Source organism: Olea europaea, chromosome 20, assembly GCF_002742605.1.
Source record: "Olea europaea var. sylvestris chromosome 20, O_europaea_v1, whole genome shotgun sequence".
Classification (NCBI taxonomy): Eukaryota; Viridiplantae; Streptophyta; class Magnoliopsida; order Lamiales; family Oleaceae; genus Olea; species Olea europaea.
Genome location: NC_036256.1, coordinates 18285615 through 18291818, shown reverse-complemented (window position 1 = coordinate 18291818; position 6204 = coordinate 18285615). Strand labels below are relative to the sequence as shown.

Sequence of the window (6204 nt, the reverse complement as noted above, 5' to 3'; positions counted from 1 at the left end):
GCTCATTGGAGAACGAAACCTTGCAAGTTCAACCCAAGACTAAACCCGCTTTGATACCATGTAGAAAATAACAACCAAAGATAAATAATCAAACAAAGGAGAAATTATCAAAAGAGGAAACTAATGGCTGTAAAGAATGGAGAAGGGGCAGCCTTCAAACTGGGCAAATACATAAGAAATAGTAAAAGACTACACTATCCTCAACCTAACCTATTTTTACATTAACAAAACTCACACCATATGTTGTCTGTTTCAAGATTCTTGATTTCGCTTCATGCCTTCACTTCTTTCCTCTACTGCAACCAATTTTCATCAAGATTCTATACCCATTTTTCTCCCCACCAGGCACTACCAAAAAATGCGGTTTCAGAGATGGAATAATTTGTCTCAAAAGCCCCAAAATCCGTTGGTAATGACCTTTAGAGACGGAACGTATCCGTTGGTAAATCCGTCGGCAAACAGTCCGTTGGTAATTTTACCAACGGAATCCCTGTCCGTCGCTAAGCACCGATGGACCAACGAAATTGCCATCGCTATTTCTATCGCTAATTTGAATAAAAATTAAAAAAAAAATTGGATTACTATTTTAATTAATCTTTTCTTGAGAATTTAATATGAGGAAAAAAAACCCTAAAGTTTAATAAAATTTATAAAATAACTAACGATGAACATGAAATTCCAGACATCTTATACTCTAAAGTTACATTAATTTCCCTTCTTGTCCAAAAATCAAACTAAGCTCTTAAAATTAAGTCATATGCCTCATGTCAGTCTTGTTCTCCCAATTTCTCATGTTGAAAATAAATAATAAATTTAATGTTTGTAGTTTAAAAGAATCTTGATTGCCATACTCTTCACAAAATCAAACATTAAATCATGCATATTGATCAATCTCCGATTCAACACCTCATTCACTTTCATGTTTACTATCAGACTTGCGTGGGGCTGATAATGTGCACAAGGAACAGTATGTCTCATAATATATAAACAAGCAACCTGTTTCATCATGTCCACTTGATTCTACACAACCAGCTCCGTATCATCCATTATGTCTATTGTATACAGATTGATGTAGCAAAAAAATCAACAAAATAATTCTACATTTGCCCTCCCCAGAATCCATATTATACCTATTAAGTACAATGATCATATTGTTGACTCATTATCCATATAACTAATCAAACATTATAATCCAAATCCATATAACAATTATACCTATGGCCGTCTGTGCTTGCCAAGAATAATTAAGCCCATTCAATATGATTAGATATAGCAGCGAATCCAGGATCCAAGTCCAGCTAGGGCGGATTGACCGTTGATCAACGATCGTTGACTGTCGACGATCGTAATAGTCTGATTGTTTATTAAAATTTGGTTACTTAATATTAAAAGTTACTCAATATATATATATATAAATGAACTAAAACATCAAAATCGCATATATATGAAAATATACTTCGATACAACCCAAAATAGTAAAAAAAAAATACGATACAACCTTACTCAGTTACTGTAAACTTAGACAACTGTATTCTACGGGGTCTCATAATTTGAAAACGTTGCAATATTGCCTCATTCTCAAGTTTTTTAAAAATAGCTTTCTCCACGTAAACCACCAAATTGTCATTCAACCAGTCATCTCCCATTTTGTTGCGCAAATCACTCTTGATTAGATTTATAGCAGAAAATACCCTTTCAACACTTGCAATTGCCACAGATAATATCAAAGCCAAGGTGAGTAGCCTATAAACCAATGGAAAATAACAGGAACTTCTAGTTTCAATCAACTTTTGAGCTACACAGGATATACTATTGAGATTAAAGAAAGCTTTGTCCATTCTCACAAGCAAAAGAAACTTATCAAGTTGAGGTCTAAGTAATAAAAGTTCTTCACCATTGAAGTCCAAAGGATAGAACTGAGCAAGACGTAACAATTTATCCTTATCAAAAGCTGCAAATAAATCTCTTGGACTTAAACATGAAATGTAAGAAAAGAGCTTAGTAGTTATTTTTGAAAATCGATCATTCAACTCTTGCAAGATTGAGTCTATCAAATGACAATACAAATCAACATAAAAGCGATGAAAATAAGTCACCTGCTGAGCTACACGCCTAGGTCGACCTTTCACTACTACAATATCCTCCATATTAGGCACTAAAATATGTCTATCAACACAAAACTCAATTACCCTACTGAACAAAGTATCCCAACCATTCTCTCTCAAGTTCTGCAATGCACACTTATGCAAATTCAATAACTTCATAGCATTCTGAATATCCTGATAATTTTTCTGTAAGGCTTGTGAAAGGTCGTCTATAATTGCAAGAATTTCAAACATAAAGTGAAGACTGAACACAAACTCAAAATCTTGCATATTGTTTATCTGTCTTAAGGCCGAAGATTTTTGATCTGAATGTACGCCATCTTCTAATATATTCTCAAGAACATCTATAATAGCATTAAACATATTAATGAAACGAGTAACTGTCAATAAATGTGAGCCCCACCTAGTATCACCTGGGATTGCCAAACTCATTTCTTGAAACTGACCACTTCTACCAGTAAGTTTCCTAGTATTAAGCTTCTCCAGAATATTAGCTTGATAACTTGTTCGAAGAGCATCTACACGCTTAGATGATGCACCAACCAAATTCATAATAATAGCAAGTACGTCCAAAAAATCACTAACCATACAATTCCTACGTGCCATAGTTACAATTGCCAACTGAAGCTGGTGAGCGAAGCAATGAACATACATAGCATGTGGGTTCTCTCTAAGAATTAAAGCTTTCAACTCATTGAACTCACCTGACATATTACTTGCTCCATCATAGCCTTGACCTCTCAGACTAGATATACTCAACCCATATGTAGAAAACATTGCATTAATGACATCCTTCAATGATTGGGCACAAGTATCAGTGACATGGGACATACCCAAAAAACGCTCCTTCACTCGCCTACTTTTATCAACAAACCTTAAAACAACTGCCATTTGTTCTCTCACAGAACTATCACGAGCCTCATCAACTAAAATTGAAAACAAAGAATCACCAATCTCATTAATAATAGCCCTTCTCATCTCTACGACACAACAATTAATCAAATCCTTTTGGATGGCTGGTGAAGTCATTTGATCATCTTTAAGAGCATTACTAAATAATACTTCTTTAATTTCCTTACAAAGAGCTGCATACCAGTTAAATAACTCAATTAGATTTCCTCTATTAAGAGATTCTTTCGATTCATCATGACCACGAAATGACAATCCTTGTATCAAGAGGAGTCTAGTACAATCTAGCACCGCAGTCAACCTGGTCCTATAACTTTGTTGTTGGCTACTACTTTGGCTAGAAATAACGTAAGAGATACTTTGCTTTTGATTCATCAAGTTGGTACACTTTGCAAAAGCTTGATTATGAGAACTATCAAAGAGACCAACATGATCTTTCAACGTCTTTTTGTGCTTCCAATCCCTAAAGCCGGTCTTAGTAAATATATGTCCACCCCCTTGAACCCCTCTATCAGGTTTGAACAGGTAGCAATGCAAACAATACGCTGCATCCTTTTCTATACTCTATTCCAACCAATGAAATTCGGAGAACCATTCTTTCCGAAAACATCTATTATCATTCCCCATCGGTCTTCTTGGAAAATCATATTCATATGATTGACAAGGACCCTTCTCCAAGTATGCCATCCTAACAATATCTCTAATATTAGGATCATATGATTCGATAGGGGGGTGTATCCCTGGATCAGATACAAGATCATTCACATTAAATTGAGCCCGAGACTTCTTTGTGTTATTTAATAACTCTTGTGCTCTACTAGAATCAGTGGCGGGACTGGATGCACAACTAGAAGTAGAAGAATTGGGTATGGACTTTAGTTTTGGTTGAAAAAATCGTTCTATAATTTGCAAAATGTCATCCTAAACGTAATTCCCAAATCAATAATCATTCCTAATATCCTATTCTCTCATCAAATCATAAATTACTCATCATAAATCACAATTCGAAAATACAATTTCGTAAACATAAATTCACGTAAATTACTCATCATCAAACACGAGGATTGAAACCTAATGTCAACAAGTTTCTTACTAGAACCAGACTGCCTGTACATTTAATTTCATGTTTTTGTTCCATTTATAGCATCAGTCTGGAGAAATTCTTTATGTTTCACTAATACATTATCACAAAGATTCAATTCCATTAAATTGTTGTCTAATTACTCCAAATATATTTGTCCACAAGTTTGAAGGGTGCTAGAAGACACAATTGACCTGTTATGAGAAGGTAATTCTAATTCTGAGTGTCATTTTTGTTTTCAACTTTTGTCCCTTCATTTTTGCTTAGTTCACTGCTCAATAGTCAATACTAGACTGTGAACATACAACTTAAACATGAAGTTCATGTCTAAGTCTAAATAATCAAAGTGAGCATCACTTCTAGTGTTTGTTCAACAACTACCACGAAAGCTAAGCCCAGAACTTTACCCCCTATAACTGTAAAACAGAAATCTTCTAATGACATTGAACAAAACGGACAGCCATAGTCAAATAAATTACTTGTTTTCTAACTTAATTAACTTGCAAGTTGTGAGACTCATAGTTATTTGCATTTTGATTCACATAATTTGTAAATCCTAATGTTTATAAAAAAATAACTTTTTTTTTTTTGCCAAATATGTTAGAGAAACATATATCTTTAAACAAAAATAAAATTATGAATTATCATAACACGGTTTAACACCTTTATGTTGCTTAGTTAATTTTAAATAAAAGTGGAAAGATAGAACAATAAAATAGATTTAATTTTAAATAATGCATCAATAATTTCAACAGATTCAACACCAAAACCCCAAATAATAATAATAATAATAATAATAATAATAATAATAATAATAATAATAATAATAATAAAGAGGGAAAGAAGGAGTCACCACTCACCGGTCCGAAAGTCTAATGCTTGAAGTCTGTGGTGTGAATTTGGAGCAAGAAGAAGTGAGATTGAGGAAAAGGGTTTGGCAATTTGGGGGAAATTCACAATTCTTGCTGCTGCCTCTCGTCTTCTGTTGGGATTGAAAATGTGAAGGAAATGGTAGGCCAAATGAAATGGGTTATGGGTAACGGGTTCAAGGCTAAATTCATTTGGGCTAAATAAATTAAATAATAATAGGCCCAAAATTTAATTTACTGAAGCCCAAACCCAACCAAAAAAAAAAAAAAAAAACCTAGCAGTGCCTTTCCTTCAGTCTTCATCTTCCTTCTTCTCCAATGGCGCAAGGCTACAACTCCTCAGTCCTTACCCGGCGGCTTTGCAGATTTCGACGGAGCCACGCCTGATCAGATAGGAGTTTGGCATGTGAAGTTCTTCAACAGAGAGTAACTCAAGTCTTCAACTCCCAGTGTGTAGTACTATGACAGAAGGAATGCACAAGTTCAGATTACATTTATGGAAAATGATAGCGGACAGAGACGGATAGAGGGGGGGCTGGGCTGGGCTGTAGCCCCTCCCCTCAGGCCAAGAACATTTTTTAAGCTATTTTTTATTTTTTTTGGTAAAAAGAAAATCAATTTTTTATGTGTAAATTTTTATTTTATTCCCGCGTAGTAGGCCGGTCTTGGATTCAATTATGGATCCGTCTCTAAATACTACATAGATCAAAAGTTTCTTATTTATATGCCACCTAAATAACAATCCATACAATGCAGTGAAGATGCTCTTAAGGGGGGGGGGCCTTCCCCCCCCCCCCCCCCCCCCCCGAGGTCCAAAAAAATTTTTTTTAAGGTATTTTTTATTTTTTTTGGGTAAAAAATCAGTTTTTTATGTGTAAAATTTTTTTTTTACGTAGTAGCCCGGTTTGAAATTTTGTAGCCCGGTCATGAATCCAGTCCTGAATCCGTCCCTGATAGCGGAAGAAAATAACTGTAACAAGGGGATGAGCTTTTAGAATATCAATAAAAGCATTTAATCAATTACTGCCTAGGAAGTAAATCATGAAATAACAATCAAGAGTTAAATTTCAAATCTCATTGTAGATAGCAATGCTATAGGTGCCTGGTTATACTCGACCTATGACAAAGTGATTACTTTTATATATACACGACAATAAGGAAGCTAGTAACTCAGAATTGCACAAGCAAAATGCTCACTTAAAATCTCTTGCAAGTTTCTTATAGAACTCCTCATCCATCG

General features: G+C 34.7%; 1 long non-coding RNA gene across 1 annotated transcript; it reads right to left on the bottom strand.

The window, feature by feature from the left end:
- Positions 1 to 954: 954 nt before the first annotated feature.
- Positions 955 to 5124, bottom strand: LOC111369893. The gene is made up of 2 exons (XR_002698321.1): positions 4956 to 5124; positions 955 to 1353 (listed from the first exon to the last, which is right to left on the bottom strand). It is a non-coding gene; the product is annotated as an uncharacterized LOC111369893 (long non-coding RNA).
- Positions 5125 to 6204: the final 1080 nt, after the last annotated feature.